The sequence below is a fragment of the Balaenoptera physalus genome (assembly GCF_965194825.1).
Source record: "Balaenoptera physalus genome assembly, chromosome: 12".
NCBI classification, from domain to species: Eukaryota; Metazoa; Chordata; class Mammalia; order Artiodactyla; family Balaenopteridae; genus Balaenoptera; species Balaenoptera physalus.
The window spans coordinates 58,000,886-58,019,538 of NC_138897.1; the positions used below are offsets into that span (position 1 = coordinate 58,000,886).

General features: G+C 45.8%; 1 long non-coding RNA gene across 1 annotated transcript in view; it reads left to right on the forward strand.

The window, feature by feature from the left end:
- Positions 1 to 16,505, forward strand: part of LOC309640289 — a 59,666-nt gene extending 43,161 nt beyond the window's left edge. Inside the window, exons 2-3 of the long non-coding RNA XR_014252166.1 lie at positions 5,249 to 5,336; positions 15,694 to 16,505. This is a non-coding gene — a long non-coding RNA (uncharacterized lncRNA). The remainder of the gene's footprint in view (positions 1 to 5,248; positions 5,337 to 15,693) is intronic.
- The last annotated feature ends 2,148 nt before the right edge of the window (positions 16,506 to 18,653 follow it).

Sequence of the window (18,653 nt, forward strand, 5' to 3'; positions counted from 1 at the left end):
GCCTCCACCCCGCCCCTCTTGAGTTCATCTCATGCGGTAGCCAGAGGGGTCCTTTTAAAACTTAAGTCAGAGCACGTCACTTCTCTGCTCAAAACCCTCCAGTGAGTCCCCATCGCATTCTGAGTAGATGGTGAAGTGCCCTGTTGGCCCCCTTCATCTGCTGCTACACTTTCCGTGGCTTCAGTTACCTACGGTCGGAAAATATAAAATATTAAATTCCAGAAATAAGCACTTCATAAGTGGGTTTTTTTGTTTGTTTTGTGTTTTGTTCTTGCGGGAACTTAAATTTTAGCTCCCCAACCAGGGACTGAATCCAGACCCCTGCAGTGAAAGCACCGAGTCCTAACCACTGGAACGCCAGGCAATTCCCTCATAAATTTTAAATTGCCCGCTGTTCTGAGTCGTGTGACGAAATCTGCTCTCTCCCACCCAGGACGTGAATCATCCTACCTATGAGTCACTTAGTTAACAGATGACTGTCATGGTATCACAGTGTTTGTGTTCAAGTGACTTATTTTACTTAATAATGGCCCCAAAGCACAAAAGTAGTTATGCTGGCAATTCGGATATTCTCTTACTCTGGCTAATTTATAAATTAAACTTTATAATACATACATACCTTTTAAACACAGGTATGTATGTATAGGAAAAGCATAGCATATATAGGGTTGGGTTCTATCTGCTGTTTCAGGCATCCACTGGGGGCTCTTGGAACGTATCCCCTGAGCATGGGGGGGGGGCAACTGTATGGCCCACACAGCCCTACACCACCCAGCCTCCATGTACCTCTCTCACCTCATCTACCATCCTCCCCCTCGCTCAGGTAATTCTGCAGCCACACTAGTCTTCTTTGGGTTCCTCAAACCTGCCAAGAACAGCTACCTCAGGGCCTTTGCACATTCCATCTGCCTAGGTGGTCCTTCTCTAGACAGCAACAAGGCTCACTTCCTCACCTCCTTCAGCTCTTTCTTGAAATCTCACCATCTTAACTAAGACTTTCCTGACTGTTGTATTTAAAATTGCAACCCCTGCTCTCATATCCTATATATACATGTCCTGATTTATTTTTCTCCATATCATAGGTCACCACTTAACTAGTATGTAGTTGATCATTTATTTTGTTGATTTTACATCTCATCTCACTGACCTCACTAGAATACAAGCTCTGGAAGGGCAGGGGTCTTGTCTGCTTTGGTTCTATATCTCCAGCATCTGGAGCAATGTCTGGTACCCAGGAGATGCTCTAATCATATTCAGGCTCATACTCTGGCTCAAAAACCCTTCCTTCAATGCCTCAGTCCTGTGGGAGGCGGGCATAATCATTCAAGTGAGAATAGGAGTTAGAACTGGTCTTAAACACCCTTGTCCACCATTTACTACCTGTATGACCTTGAGCAAGACACCTAACCTCAAAACCTTAGGTTCTCATCAGTAAAATGGGATTAATAACAGTATCCATCTCATAGGATTGTGTGGCTAAATAATTTCTAGAGAGTATTCTGTCCAGAACTTCAATAAGTGATAAATTTATTATTGTTGCTATCATTATTATTCTCAGGTGTCATAAACACCCAAAGTAAAACTCTTCAGCCACAGGATGGAAGAAAAAGGACATGGAATCCTTTTTTAACTAATTACCAAGTGGGAGAGCAGCCATGACTCAGGAATGTATTGGACCTCTCACTAGAAATTGCTGCATTTCCATTATTGTAAAGTATACCACTAATAACTTCCTTAGAGAAGAAAAAAAGGGCATGGCAGGAAGTAGAAAAATATTTTCCAACCGCTGCAGACTCCCTGCATTAATCAAGTGTTTTCTTCTTCCAATGGGGTAATCTCAAGTACATGACACAAGATAAACACAGAGCCATGCTCCATTAAATTTATGAAAGGATGTTGTTTATTTTTATCACATTTATTAGACTTGAAAGATATCCTTTAGTTCTCAGATCAACATCAGCATCCATGTTTATTTCTGGGTTGCTGAGTGCTTTAACAAATAATAGAAGGCTGATCTTTCACCTCCTGCAGGCTAGTCACGAGCCAGAGCGTGAGGGTTGAAGATGGTTCCGGGGGTGACGCACTGCACTGATATGTTGGGGTTTTATTTTTTAATTAATTTATTTTTTTTGGCTGTGCCTCGTGGCTTGTGGGATTTTAGTTCCCTGACCAGGGATGGAACCCAGGACCTCGGCAGTGAGAGCACAGAGTCCTAACCACTGGACCGCCAGCGAATTCCCTGTTGGGGTTTTATTTTATTTATTTTTTTGAAACATATATCGTTTTTTTTTAAGGTTTTTTTTTTTTTTGATGTGGACCATTTTTAAAGTCTTTATTGAATTTGTTACAATATTGCTTCTGTTTTATGTTTTGATTTCTTGGCCGCAAGGCATGTAGGATCTTAGCTCCCTGACCAGGGATTGAACCTACACCCCCTGCACTGGAAGACAATGTCTTAAGCACTGGACCGCCAAGGAAGTCCTCCTGTTGGTTTTTGGTTTTGTTTGTTTGTTTGTTTGTTTGTTTGTTTTTGGCTGCATTGGGTCTTTGTCGCTGCACGCAGGCTTTCTCTGGTTGCGGCGAGCGGGGGCTACCCTTCATTGCGGTGCACAGGCTTCTCACTGCGGTGGCTTCTCTTGTTGTGGACCACAGGCTCTAGGCGCGTGGGCTTCAGTAGTTATGGCATGTGGGCTCAGTAGTTGTAGCTCGCGAGTTCTAGAGCGCAGGCTCAGTAGTTGTGGCTCACAGGCTTTGTTGCTCCACAGGCATGTGGGATCTTCCCAGACCAGGGCTCGAACCCGTGTCCCCTGCATTGGCAGGCAGATTCTTAACCACTGAGCTACCAGGGAAATCCCTCCCTGTTGGGTTTTTTCGTTTTTTTTTTTAATAAATTTTATTTATTTATTTTTGGCTGCATTGGGTCTTCATTGCTGCGTGAGGGCCCTCTCTAGTTGTGGCAAGCGGGGGCTACTCCTCGTTGAGGTGCACAGGCTTCTCATTGCGGTGGCCTCTCCTGCTGCGGAGCACAGGCTCTAGGCACACGGGCCTCAGCAGTTGCGGCACGCGGGCTCAGCAGTTGTGGTTCGCGGGCTCAGTAGTTGTGGCTCGCGGACTCCAGAGCGCAGGCTCAGCAGTTACAGCACACGGGCCTAGTTGCTCCACGACATGTGGGATCTTCCCAGACCAGGGCTCGAACCCGTGTTCCCTGCATTGGCAGGCGGACTCTTAACCACTGCACCACCAGGGAAGCCCCCCTGTTGGGGTTTTAAAACAGATTTTTTTCTGGTGATTTAAGGCAACCTGGAATTCTGTGAGATTCAGAAAATGGGAATGGATCTATCTGCTGGGAGAAGCGATCAACTCTGGTTAGGCTGCTGGAGCCTTACTTGGGCTTCTCATGAGTGGTGACCACACTATCCATGATTCAGAGTAGTTCGGTGCTCTGCCACTGCCTACGCAGCCGAGAAGTGGCTCACATAACCCTTCCCCAGCTGCCCCCCTGCCCTCTCCCCTTGCCTCTCAGCACTGCTGTCTTCCCTCCTGGGGAAGTCCAGCGACGCAGAGGTCATGGCTAGGACAGTGACCTCTGCATCTTTGGACTTACCCAGGAGGGAAGCGTGATCTCATGGGTGTCTTCCCCGGCCCCGTGATTCCGCCCGGCAGTGCTACTATGCTCTCATGTTTCCCTCTGCTCTACTTCTGAGCTAAAAAGGATATAGGGGAGTTGTTAGGCACTGAAGATTTCTCCATCTTTTATCCTTTACTATCCTCTTAATATCAAAAGTATCAAAATTACTCTTAACTCCAAATAAAAGTAAAACAGGGATCTCAGATATTTTACCTCTTTTTTTTTTAAACTTTTTTTTTTTTTGAAGGAAGACAATTTGGTAGGATTTTTGATGAGAGAGGCTCGAGGATAAATGCCCTAGGAGGGTCCAAAATATTCTCCAAATCCTAACAACAGGCAGGGCATGACTGAAGTACTGAGGGCTGAGTGGGGAAGCCTGAGTACTTGGAGATTTCTGTGTCTTATTGCTCCAAGAACATCTGCTGTTAGATGCTAATTCTGCAAGCCCCACCCCCATCCCACTACCATTTCCAGTACATTCTCTTCCCAAAAGATTTAGTCCAGGACCAGGCCAGTATCCCCCTTCCCTCCCCACTCCCTCCACACTCAAACCTCCCCAGCCAACTGCTCATGCAAAAATCAACCTTCCTGGATATTCACCCCACAGTGAAGACTGGCACAGATGCCTGTGGTCAGGCCCCCCAGGAAAGCCACTGCCCCCAACACAGTAACAATTAGTAAGTCTCCCAAAGGATATGCAGTCTGTTCCCAGGAAGGGTATCCCCTGCAGTGGGATGGAGCCCCAGCTTTCTGGTCTGAAACCTGATTGTCACCACTGCTTTGGAGTTAGGACCATACTAAGGCGGTGGCCAGAGTCTGGAAAACATGGTCTCAGCCATTTACCCTAAGTCTAAGCAAAGGTAAAGTCTTTGCTTCACCTGAAAGAAACGGTCACCCTGGAGACAGAGGACACTGAAAAATTGACATTCTTCACTCATGCTTGGAAAGGCTCTCGTCCTCAGTGAGAGACACTTTGTGATTAAGACAACCTCTAATGCTGATAAAAGGATGCTTGAAACTTCCTGACTGTGCTGAGGACTCAAGTGACTTGGGGAGCTATGTTAGGTGGGGTCTCTGATCTTCCCTGTTGCTCTCTAACACTCCTGGAGCCTGCAAACTCTGGCCACAGCCCTGTGGGCTGCAAAGCACCCTGTACTCAGGCAGTCACGTGTAGATCCAGCTTGGGAAAGCTGCTCAATCAGCCCCAGCCTCTGTCCTCTGCTGTAAAATGGAGACCTTGGGCTCATGAGCTTTGCAATCCCTTCCCCCTCCAAAGTTCTGGGATTCTGTGCAAGCATTGACTTCCCCTGTGACGCTTTTGGGCCTGGAGTGAAGTCATCAGAGTGGTAACCAGTGGCCCCTGAATCTAAAAGGTCTCCTGAAGGTCGTGTGTCCACCACGCTCAGAATGCCTGCCCCTTGAGAGTCAGCTCTGCAGGGCCCACCAGGAAGCCCCTGGGAGGATGGAGTGACCCCCACCCAAAAGGAGACTGCCTTTGTGCTGAGAGCACCATGGCGTCAGCCCTGGGTTATGGACGAGGGTCCCTGAGATGAGTCCTGCCTCGTTGCACGGAACAGCTTGGTCATTTAATCACACTCTTTTTTTTTTTTGAAACTACAGGTGGGGAGGAGCTGTGTGTCAGAGGCACAAGAACAAAGGACACCCTCCCCCAGAGAGGAAATGCAGAGAGGATTAGCCTTTTTCAAAGGTACAATAATGAAATACTTTCCTTCCCCTGGACAGGCAATTTTATCAGGGTTTACCGTGGGGAACAAGATGCGATTGCCTCGATTTATTGGCATAATATCTCCCCCTCCCCGAAATGATCGCCCAGACGGCTGCTAAATGCTTTCTGCTTGAAGATGAGACCCCTTTCAACCGGGCATCTTTCATCCCGACCAGGCCCCTCACTTCGCCTTCGCCCAGTGACTGCCTCCTTCACTGAGCTGGCGGGTGCTGGCTGCCCGCATCTGGAACATTCTCCCTGTTATCTTTACCCCTCACCTCCACGCATCATGGGTGTTCAACTAGCCAAAAAGGGAGCAGCTGGACTGTCCCCACAAAAGTCATAGAATTCCTGAAGTCCTTTCTGGATCTTTACTGAGACTTGGCAGCTGCAGTGGGGGGAGTCCAGGGGCGGGGACCCCCAGAGAATTCTATCATGAAGACGTGACCTTTTTGCCCCTTGGAATGGAAGAAAGGGGAAAGCTGGGTAATCGGCAAAGCATCCTGCTGGCCGGAGCTTACCCGACCTGACTAATTCGCCTCTGCGACCCCTCTGTCCTATTGCTCGAGCCGGACACCTCAGCCAGCAAAGCCAGGTAGGCTCCCCGGCGCAGGGCTGGGCGGCCACTGCTGTTGTTCCCACCACTTTCTGGCTAAGAGAACATGGAAGCTGTCCAGACATGGCAGCTGCCTGCCTGCCACCTCCGGGGTCCTTCTTTCCAGAGGAATTTGAGAACAGAAACTCGAAAGGGGATCAGGTGGTGGGTTGGAAGGTGTAATCTCCAAGGAGAACAATGCGAAGTCCGAATATCAAGCAGACTGATAGCGGAGACACTTGCATACAGAGCCCCACTGTCCTGATGCTGAGCTCCGTTGATAACCGAACCCATGACTAATGGACCTGCCACCCTGCCCACCCCCAAGTCATGCATATGACTGAGAAAGACTCAGATCTCAGGTTAGAACTTCAACCCAATAGTAGGTTAATAAATTCTTCAAGCTTAAATTAAACTTACTCATGAGATTGCTGTTCAATCCCCCTACCATTTTACCTCTTCCCCACCCACCCCATTCTGCAATTAGGTAAAGAGGATTGAAATCTCTAGGACTTTTTATCAGGACTTTCTGCTCAAGATAACTTGTCTCTAACCCAACTTGTCCTGACAGCACTTTGGCGTGGGTATTTCAAGAGCCCTGTTTCTGGTGAGTTGCGAGATCTCCAGGAAGACCAGGTCTCTGAATCAGACTGTTAAACCTGACATGAATTACCCCAGAGAGACAGCAGATTTAAATGTCAAGAAATAAGGGTTTGTAGGTGTTTTCTTCTTGTGGTGTTTGGTTTTTCAGGAAGCCTAGAAAGCTCAGAAAGACTTAAGTGAAGTGGGGGAATTTCTAACATTATCTTTCACTTTTTAAATTAAGAACACCTTTCATCAGAAGCATATGTTACACAAGGCACTTCCGACCTCCAGACCAAAAAAGAAAGAAAAAAAAAAGATACAAGAAAATAAAAACTAACTCATGAAAAGAAGCCTGTTTTCTCCATTTGATAGGAAGAATATGATGAACTTTCATTTTTAAATTTTAATTCTGGAACATATGATTACATCATAAGTTGCCCAGGATAAAATCAGTGGCATCTACCAGTGTACCAGCCCACTATGATACAGGTGTTTTCATCTAAAGGGACTTTCTCAAAACTCTGTGAGTCAAAGAAATGTTGTAGAGGTGCATGCCTACCAAAACTCTCAGACTTCTGATTGGAAAGGAATTCTTTCCTTTGAAGCCTCCCCAGCTTGTGTGAGCAGATGAGAAAGCATGGTCACCTCATTATATGAAGACCCCTGAACCAAGAATGACTCAAGCCTGAAGAGGCTTCCATCTTCCATCACAGTGATGGTTAGCCCCCGTTCACATTCCAACACACACACACACAGAGGCAATGACGACAGTCATTAGTTGCACTAAGAGGGGATATGGAACTAGAATGGAAAGAGGTCTCAGCTGTAAAATAGGGGCTTGGACTTCCAGTATAAGATGAATAAGTCCTGGGGATGTAACGTACAACACGGTGACTGTAGTTAACAATACGGTACTGTGTACTCGAAAGCTGCTAAGAGAGTAGATCTTAAAAGGTCTCAACACAAGGGAAAAAAATTGTAACTGTGCAGTGATGGATGTTAACTGGACTTATTGTGGTGATCATTTCGCAGTGTATACATATATCAGATCATTAGGTACCCAAATCGAATACAATGTTATATGTCAATTACGTCTCAATTTAAAAAAATACAGGCTTGGGGCAGAACTTCATCTCATGAGAATGGTGATGCCCGTTGAGCAAACTCGGGGTTGGGGGGTGGTTTTAATTTCCCCCAACCCAACCCCACCGAGAAGAGTGTTCACATCCACCCAGACACAGCTCCAAGGGGAGAAGGACGACTCGGTGGCCTCGCTCTGAGTCTTGAGCTGAGTCAGCATTTCACTAACCGCTCTGACTTTCTTCTCTAAACCTTTCACATTTAACATTCCCCGCACTGGCTCCCATTCAGGCCTCCTCTCCATAAACCACCACAAAGGAGCCCATCAGAAAGCCTCTGTTCTGCCCAGAGGGTCGGGAAGCGACCCTTCTTTCTGACGAGGGGGTTGGGTTCTTCTCAGATCTGCTAAGTGAGACGAACAAAAGAGCCAACGGAAGGGCAGAGGGAAAGGTTTACCTTCCAAAACACCGCCAAGTGTATAGGCCTTTCTGTATTTCCATCCTTGACTGAAAGTTCATTTTGCAACCCTGCCCATAAAAAGATGTTAAATATTTTTCAAAAAAAAAAAAAAGCATAGCTATTAGATCTGAGAAGTAAATCCTGTTGTAGAGTGGCAATTGTAATGTCACCTGATAAGAAAACAGTAAACAATGAAGTCCCCAGGGCCACATAACTGCTGCTTCCCCCTTGGCATGGTGCCATCCGTTTGCTCCCAGGGTGGCCTAGAACAGTCCGCTACTGCAGCTGGGCAAATGGACAACCGAACCATTCTAGGCAATGGGTTACCCATTATCTACCAGAGATGGGGATGCCCCCTGACTCTTTCCCAAAAGCCTGGGTCATTCATATGTATTTTTCTATTGCCACTTACATTTCATATATATGAAGTAGTATTACTTACAAACTTCATTTCAGAAAAAAAAATTTAAGCATCATATTTTCATTCTTTTCTCCACCCCCTGCCCCCACCCCGTACACCTTACACTTTTCCATGGTGACTGGTTGATTTTGTTTACTCTTTTATTTTTTAAGCCTGGGCATTTCTGCTGCCCTCCAGGGTACGGCCACAGTATGGTTCTCCTTCTGCATTTCTTTGTAACAAGGATGTATTAGTTCCCCTTTGTAGACACCTGGAACCACCAATGACCTCTTTCGTCATGAGGGTTAACACATTTATTTCCTCAAACTATCTTCTTGGGTTGTTGTTTGTTTTTTTTTAATACTTCTTAAATCACAGAAAATGGAGTTACTAATCCTAGACATACTGTTCCTGGTGTCTATGTGTTGTTTACAAAAAAAAAGAAAAGAAAAGGAGAGGAGTAGATAGTAAGAGAAGTTTAATACCTAAGCATGGATTGGGTGTCAGCTCTTCTCATGGAGGGTTTAACATCTTGTTTCCAAAAATGCGTTCTCAGGGGAGGTTAGCGGTCAATTGTCAAATACTTTTGATGCTACTCTTAGTTAGCAAGTTCCATAATTAACCAATCGTATCAGGAGAGTTTATAGCCCACATTTGTTACTTTAACTATAATTTGGTTATTTCACACAAGGCAATGGCTCCAGTCTGTAGGCCAGAGCCACGGAGAAGAAGCAGGCAGCTGTCAGCAGCCCCGGCACTGTCTCAATTTGCTATGTCACTCTGGGTAATTCATTTAGCCACAGGGTCTTCATTTCTTCATGCAAAATAGACTTTCTTCCTCCCTACCCACAACTCAGGGCCATTGCAAGATTAAAAGAGTACTGGCAAAGCTGCTTGCAAGAAAGAGATGGGAATCATTCATTCACTCGTTCAATCAGCGTTTCACGTGGGCCACCATGGGTATGAGACGCATTGCCTGGCACAACGATGAGGAGATGTGAGGGATCCTGGAGCCTTAGACAGTCTTGCTGTGCCATCAAATGAGCCTCACTCAGGTCAGAGAGGTGCAGGGGAACAGCTACAGGGGAGGAGAGAGGTGACCGTCTCGTGTGAGCCCAGCTATGAAGACCTGTGAGCAACAGTCCTGGTTTTAAACCCTCTGACTTTGTCCCTACGCGGGTGCTTGTTATTGTCAAATAAAAATCCTCGTTATCAGTTTTAGATCGGGAAAACTTGGGCCCTACAGCCTGAGAGGTGACTCTTCTGATCTGTTGTGGGACCAGTCACCTTGGTAAGCCAACTGAATTGATGACAACTGAGGTGGAACCATCTGTCGGTTCCTTTTTATAGCCCCAACCTATCCTATGATGTGAAATGGCAAACTACTTGCTCCAGAGAAGAACCTGATTTTGAGAAGACACTGTAAAGTTGTGATAGAGACTCATGGAAAATGCTTTTTTCATAATTCAATGGGATTCTTTGTTATTTTTTTAAAAAGCAATAAACTTTAATCATCTCAACTGGTGAATTTAATAATAAATTTAATCCATTGCCAACTCTGGCATATGTTAGGTTTTTAGTCATATGTGTACCTAGCACCTTTAAGATACATTTAGACAGAACTTGCGTAAAACATGGAAACTAGGGTTTTGCGTGGGGGGGCCCTGCTGTCCACCCCACGAGAGTATTTCTCCCGGCTGATGTTGGGGGATGTGCAGCACCTCTGACCTGCCATATCCAAGTTGAATACAGGCGTGTGGAGAGCCAGGGGGCAGTTTCTTTGGTCAGATCAGCAGGTCTCAGGTCCCCAAGACCAAGGCAAGGTTAGGAGGGCTTTTAAAACATCTAACAGGGCTTCCCTGGTGGCGCAGTGGTTAAGAATCCGCTTGCCAATGCAGGGGACACGGGTTCAAGCCCTGGTCCGGGAAGTTCCCACATGCCACGGAGCAATGAAGCCCGTGCGCCACAACTACTGAGCCTGAGCTCTAGAGCCCACGCGCCACAACTGCGGAAGCCCGCGTTCCTAGAGCCCTTACTCCACAACAAGAGAAGCCACCGCAATGAAAAGCCCGTGCACCGCAACGAAGAGTGGCCCCCGCTCGCCGCAACTAGAAAGAGCACGCGCGCAGCAAGGAAGACCCAACGCAGCCAAAAATAAATAAATAAAATAAATAAGCAAATTTAAAATATCTAACATTTATTTTGATATTATCTATCTACATATGCCTCCCCCCGCCAGATCCTTGAGAGTAGATCCTTCCTTCCTTCCTTCCTTCTTCCCTACTTCCCTCCCTCCCTCCCTCCCTTCCTTCCTCCCTTCCTTCATTTACTTTTACGTCTAATTTCTAGCTCTGTCCCAGGCATTCAGTAGCTGCTCAAAATCCATTGAGCTGGGGAACTGAGGTTGACTTCCTGGGAGGCCCAGATTGTCGCAGCAGGCCTGCACATCCCCCTCTTTCCCCCTCGCTGATGTTGTGAGGAAGGGCCTGTCACCTACCTAAAGAAACTTAACTCCAGGCCATCCTGTGTCCCTCCTTGAACCCTCCCCCCATCCCCACCCCCAGCCTCTCTGATCACAAGGAGAAGGCTGAGCTACTGGAGAAAGGACCCCTGGTTCTATGCAGCCCGCCTCCCTGGTTCTGTGCCCCTACGCACCTCTCTGAATGCATGAGAGACAATGGGGTCTAAAATTCTCCCTCCCTTTTCTTCTGAAATAGGGTTCAATGGGCACAATGAGAAGCCCCATAACCTAACTACCCCAGGCAGGGCTGGCTTCAGGGCTTCAAAAGACCCCACGCTTGGCTCAGTGCTCTGCTCTCACTCTCTTGAAACTCTTAATAATTCTTGAACAGGGGGCTCTGCATTTTCACTGGGCCCTGGGTCTTGCAAATTAGGTAGCAGTCCTGTCTCTCAGGCACAGGGCATTAACAACGAGAAAATGGAAGAGCGAAATCAAAGTGTGCTTATCAAATTATGTCTTTGGGGGAGAAAAAAAAAGGTCCCAAGTTAACTTTCATCATTGGCCAGCTTGTAAACAGGAAGTATCTGTAAATTGAAACTTGGGGGAAATGAGTCTTTTCTTCTTGGAAGAAAGGTGGTGAGCCCAGAGGACACATTCTTTGCTGCCTGTGACCCTTTCTGGGTCTGACACAGAGGTCTGTTGGCAGGAAACATGAAGAAATTTAAGTTGTGATGGTTGAGTGGTGGAGTCAAGGGAAAAACCATTTTGCCTTAATTTTTTTTTTTAATTTACCCTTAATTTAATGGTAAACAGACATTTCAATGGAAGAATCATAGGCTTCAAGGAGGTAAGGAATGGAAGTTATACAATGTACTATGGCACTAAACTGAACCTATAGATTCTTCCTGTCTTATTTTATCCTCTCGGTTCCAAAAAGAAAAAGAAAAGATGGTTACAGAGATGAGGGTCCAGGAAAACTTGGTTAGTTATATCTTTAGCCATTATCAAAGGAGTCTTGAAGTGTTACAAGGGAAAATTACTTGAAATTTCTGAATGGGTTTTGTTAAGACATTGTGGTGTCCTTGTGTTTTATTTTTCCAGGTTAAATTTCTAAGCTATGGGGAAAAAAACACAGCCTTTAATATCAAATAAAGGGACATGGGAGTCAAATTATTGGGTGTCCAGAGTAGGAATTCTTTCCAGTCAGCTCATTCCTTGTATCTGTCCCCAGGGAGTGCCTTCCATCAAAGTTGCCATAGAATTTTTCATCACCTTCAACAATGAATTTTGCAGTATGCGCTTATCTTTTAAAAAAATTTTTGTAAAATAAACTTTTTACTTTAAAATGGTTTTAGGGACTTCCCTGGCAGTCCAGTGGTTAAGACTCCGTGCTTCCACTGCAGGGGGCATGGGTTTGATCCCTGGTTGGGGAACTAAGATGTCACATGCCACGTGGCACGGCCAAAAATAAATAAATAAAAGGAGGGTTTTTTTAAAACAACATGAACTTTAAAAAAATAAAAATAAATGGTTTTGGACTTACGAAAAAGTTGCAGAGGTAGTACAGAGAGTTCCGTATACTCTGCACCCAGTTCCCCTACTGTTAACATCTTCTGTAACCACGGTAAATTTGCCATGACTAAGAAACCAAGTCTTTCCCCCACATTTTGTATGATTCTATTTACATGAAATGTCCAGAATAGGCAGACCCTTAGAAAGCAGATTAATGGTTGCTGGGGACTGAGGGCAGGAGGGAATGGGCAGTGACTGCTTAATGGGTAGGGAATTTCTTTGGGGGTAATGAAAAGGTTCAGAAACTAGAGAGTGGTGATGGTTGCACTTATCTTTTGAATGTACTGGAAGTTACTGGCTTGTGTGTTTTAACGTGGTTAACTGAATATTCTGTGAATTTTATCTCAATTTTAAAAGAATGTCCAGACAGCAGCCTAGAAATTTTAATTTCACAATTCTGGGACGAGGCTTTTTTGAAAGCTTCCCAGATGATTCTAAGGTGTAGCTGGGATTGACTGAAAACCACTGACCAGCTGCGAATTCAAGTAACAGTAACTAAGGATGGGTAGTACTGAGCACTCCAGGTGTGGCTCACAGGAAGGGGATGGCGCTTTAGAAGATGAAGGGCCGACTCCAAACTCTGCCACTTTGCTGCTCAGCATCCGTGTCCCGCAGCATCGGCTCCACCTGGGAGCTTGTCAGAAATGCAGACTCTCCAGCCCCACCCCAGTTCCCCTGAATCATAACCTGCCTTTTAACAAGATCCCCATGGCTAAGAAACCAACTTTGGTACATTGCTATCAACTATACTTCATGTTTTATTCTTTTTTCTTTCTTTCTTTCTTGCTTTTTTTTGAATTATGAGCTGTTAGCCAGCTTTCTTTTTCTTATTTATTTATTTATTTATTTATTTATTTATTTGGCTGCATCGGGTCTTAGTTGCGGCACACAGGATCTCCGTTGGGGCGTGTGGCATCTTTCATTGCATCACGAGACCTCTTCATTGTGGGGCGAGGGCTTCTCTCTAGTTGTGGTGTGCGGGCTAGAGAGCACGGGCTTAGTTGCCCCGTGGCATGTGGGATCTTAGTTCCCCGACCCAGTATCGAACCCGCGTCCCCTGCATTGGAAGGCAGATTCTTAACCACTGGACCATGAGGGAAGTCCCTTCATGCTTTATTCTGATTCCATTAGCTTTTCCACTGATATCCTGTCACTGGTCCAGGATACCACATTGCATTTCGTCATCATGCCTCTTCTGTTTCCTCTGGTCTGTGACAGGTTATCAGACTTTTCTAGTTTGTTAATGACCTTGACAGTTTTGAGGAGTACCTGTCAGGTATTTTGTTGAATGTCCCTCAATTTGGGTCTATCTGATAATTTTCTTATGGCTATATGGGGTTATGGGTAAGACCACCATGGAAGTGAAGTGCCCTTCTCACCACATCACATCAGAAGTACAAGCTATCAACACGACTTATCGTTGAAGATATTGACCTTGATCACCAAGCCAAGGTAATGTTTGCCAGATTCCTCCACCGTGAAGTTACACCCCCTCCCCCTTCTACCTTTTGGAAGCAAGTCAGAAGCAAGTCACTCAGCACAGCCCACACTCCAGGTGGGGAGAGGCTGGGAGGGGAACTTAGCTCCACCCCCTGGCAGAAGTTTCTATGTAAATTATTTGGAATTCTACAAAGATTTGCCTCTTCTCTCCTCATTTATTTATATCAGTATGGACTCATGGATATTTATTTTATACTTTGGGTTATAATCCAATACGACATTGTTTATTTTATTGCACAAATTATTCCAGCTTTAGCCACTGGGAGCTCTCTCAGGTTGGGTCTTGTGTCCCTTTGACGTGCCCCATCGTTTTGTTTTGATTTGTTTTGTTTCGTTTCATTTCATTTTACTTCCTTACTTTCCAGCACTGCAAGATGCTTCAGCCTTATCTTGTATTTCCCTGCTCCAGCCTTAGCATCAGCCTTTTTTCCAAGGAGCTCTTGTTCCTTTTACTGGACAATGGTATTAGAAACCAGGATCTGCGTGCTGGGTTCACCTACCATTTTGTCCCTACCCTGGACCTCAACCTTAACTCTCAGTAACTCCTCTGCTTAAGAGTCTCTGTAGTTCTGATTATCTGCAGAATGAAGTCCAGACTCACGGACTTGGCATCAAGGCTCTCTTACAATTAGCTCCCAATCCAGCTTCCTTGGGGCTTATCTTAACTCCCCACAGGTCTCTTATACCTCACCCAGATACTCACAAGGTCCTCAAATCCTCTTACCCTCCTGCATCTCCCCAACTCTGTTTGTTCAATTCCTGCCACTTGGCCCATCCTTTCTCTACAATCTCACAATGTCAAAATCCACCCCCGTTCAACACTTAGGATAATTTCACCTCTTCCACTAGTCCTCTGAGTCTTCCCAACAGGAAATGATGACTTCTTCCTTTGAAATCGCAGAGATACCAGGTTTACATGCGAAAGCATGAGCAATCTACAAAATATTTTGAGATCCCTAGTTTCACTTAATTCTCCTACAACCTATTTTGCAGGTAAGGAAATTAACCACCCCCTCCCCCCCAAAAAAGAAATTAAAGCCTAGGATGATAAAGTGACTTTTCCAAAGTTACATAGCTAGTAAGAGGCCAAAGCCAAGGTTAGAACCCAAGTCTTCTGATTCCAAATCCAATCCTCTTACTGTCTGTCCATTTTACCTTGTATTCTCTTTATTTGGACGCCTGTGATCCCTCTTTCTTGATCATAACCTCCATAAGGATTGGGTGTATATCCCACTTTTTTTTTTTTTTTTTTTTTGGCCTCGCTGCACTGCTTGCAGGATCTTAGTTCCCTGACCAGGGATTGAATCCGGGCCACGGCAGTGAAAGCACAGAGTCCTACCCACTAGGCCGCCAGGAAATTCCCAGTCCCATATATTTTTATATGACTCCCAACAACGAAAAACATGTTCGGATATGGTAGGGACCTGATCATTGTTGACGAATAAATCAATAAACAAAATCTCTTTAAAAACAAAAAGGACATACCGATTTACTTTTCCACGAGGAATATTATAACCTGCTATCTCTCTCACCTGCATTATTACTGTCACCAGCATTACACTTTCTGGTTTTTGTTTTGCTTTTATCTTTGCCAGCCTTACAGGTACCAAAAACAGGATCACATTGTTGTCTTAATTTGTGTCTCTTGATTACCAGTGATTTTGAAAATATTTTCATGTATTTATAGGTACTGGATAATCCATCTACATCATTTCTGTGTCCATTTTACCAGAAAGGCAATGGTTATTTTCATAATTATTTAAAAGAGTTCTTCATATATTAAGAACATTGACCCTTTGTCATTTTTTTGCAAATATTTTCTTCTTCATAGTTCAACACCTCTTAATTGTATTTATCTTTCTAGTTGTGCTATGCTCTAAATTTATGGGAAGAATGTTGATCACAATATAATTATGAGAGAAAAAACTGGAAACAGTATGAACATCCAATAATATATAGTAACTAAACGAAATGCAGTGCATCCATTTGACGAGGATATTATTCATTGATTTTTTAAAAATCATGTTCCTTAGGGACTTCCCTGGTGGTCCAGTGGTTAAGAATCCGCCTGCCAATGCAGGGGACACGGGTTTGAGCCTTGGTGCAGGAAGATCCCGCATGCCGCGGAGCAACTAAGCCTGTGCACCACAACTACTGAGCCCATGTGCCGCAACTACTGAAGCCCGCCCACCTAGAGCTAGTGCTCCACAACAGAAGTCACCGCAATGAGAAGCCCGCGCACTGCAACGAAGAGTAGCCCCCGCTCGCTGCAACTAGAGAAAGCCAGTGCTCAGCAACGAAGACCCAATGCAGCCAAAAATAAATAAATAAATTTTAATAAATAAATAAATAATAAAAAATCGTGTTCCATAATAAAAGTAAAATACTCATACACCTTCTCACCAAATATTAGATGGAAAAGTATATCACTCTACATACAGTATGACCTCAATTTAAAATATATACTCAAGGGAATTCCCTGGCAGTACAGTGGTTAGGACTCGGCGCTTTCACTGCCAGGGCCTGGGTTCAATCGCTGGTCAGGGAACTAAGATCCCGTAAGCTGTGCAGTGCAGCCAAAAATAAAATAAAATAAAATATATATTCAATTAGGGGGAGTAAAGCTGCAGGTAAATTCACAAAACTATTAACAATGGTTATTTGGGGGTTATGGAATCATAGGTAATTTCTATTTAAAATATTTCTGTTTTCCAAATCTTCTATGATGAACATATATTTACAAATAAGTGGGAAAAATGTGTCACTGCTAAATGCCATCAAAAAGTGTGTATTTGAGGGGCATGTTTGAGGGTGGCAGGGTTATTAGGAAGCATCTATAACTCCCATTTGCCAAAGAGAGAGAACCGAGGCCCAGAGCAGCAGAACGTCTTTCCCAAGGTGACCCAGAAGTGTAAACTCTGTAGCCCTGCCTTTCCAGAGAGTTGCCTAGCAACCCATGCCCGCCACAACCTCTCAATAAATATATTCTCACACATCACACACAGGATGCATGTAGATAAGAAAGCAGGCAGTTTCTGTAGAGCTGCATAAGCGTGATCAAATAAAAGATGTGGACTAGACTGCAGATTCCCAGAATCCGTGGTGTCCTTATACCCCAAATGTCACCGCAACCCAGCATTTACCATAAGAAGCCAAACAATCGTGCCTCTTAGTTATCAAGGTATGCAAGAGTCACATTTCTCAGTGACCCCCTGGGGGAATTCATAACCTGCTAATCCTAGCCAGAGCATTCTTGGAAATGTCACCTGCCAAAGCCAACCGTTCTGAGAACAGAGGCGTGGATCACAGTCGTCGGTGAGGGAGCTGGAGAAGTTATTTAGGGATGAGTGTTTCTGCGAGAACATTGGTGCCTTGCAAGCACCTCCACGGGAGCGTTGTTCTGTCTGCACTGAGCACAGGCTTGGCAGAATCTCGTACCACTCTCTTTCCAGGACCCTGGCCTTCTCCCCTTGTCCTGTGACTTTCTGGTTTTCCAAGAAGGACGAAGTCCCAAAGCAGGCTTCTGCACACTGGGAGCTGGAGCGCCTTCTCACTCTCCCCTGCTCTGCTATGAATCTTCAGGGAGGGGAGAGTGGCTGAGGCTTGCAGGCGGTGGTTCCCAAGATCAGTGCCAACTGGCTTCTCTCTGGGTTCAGCGATGGCCGATGAGAGCTTCCAGTGGGAGATGGGGAGGAAGACGAGCAACTCTCCCCACCTCCCTCTCAGCCAGTAAAGGAGGCAGCTCCTGCAAGATGGACTCACTGTGATCCTAGCTTCTGCCGGATGACCCAGCCCTACACTCAAGTAATGCCACCTCCTTCTTTTGTCCCTCCAGGCTCCCTGCTCTAGCTAACCCCTTGGCTGCCTCACTGTCCCCTGTTGGGCTTCTCAGCCGTTCCTTCACCGACTTAACCGATTCCCGGCACTGAAGTCCCTCTGCTGGAAATGCTCAGGGTGGGTCCGCTCCTCACTGGTTGGACGCTCACCCTGGCAGGACCAGCAGATACCATCTCCGTGGCCTTCGGTCCCATTTGCAGTTCAAAGATCCAAAAGTGGGAAGAAATGGGTTTGGACTGAAAGAAACCACGTTTTGGACAAGGAAGCCTTCCCGTGAAAGTCCTCCTCGCGGCCGGCCGCAGCTTCCCCAGGACTGGGGCGCTGAAAACCAGCACAGCCGCGAGCGCCTCTGTTGTGCTGAGACACCTTACACGCGGAGTGGCTTTATAACCTACCTGCAAGAACTGGGCGAGACGTGGCCGCTAAACACGTTCCTTACATTCTGTCAAGACTTTTCGTCCAAGATGTCTAGGAAACCCTGGCACAGTCAGTCCTGTTGCTGATTCTAGGGAGACTTTTCCCCGAATTCAGTTCCTCGGGCAGCCACCCCTGAGGAACTCCCCCCTTGGGGAATCACCTTCCCAAGTGATGGGTCAGAGGGTGTTCAGCGAGGGTTCGGGGTGACCTCGTGGAAGAGGAAGGAAGGCCGAGGGTCAGGGAACCCTTCCCGATGGCAGGAACCCTCCAGAGCTTCCGGAGAAGGGAGCTGGGCCCCCAGGGCCTCTGGCCTTTGCAGGCCTAAGAGCCAGACCTGAGGGAGGCAGGCGGCCCCTCGGCCACACTGGCTCTGGCCGGTGCTCCGGGGAGACA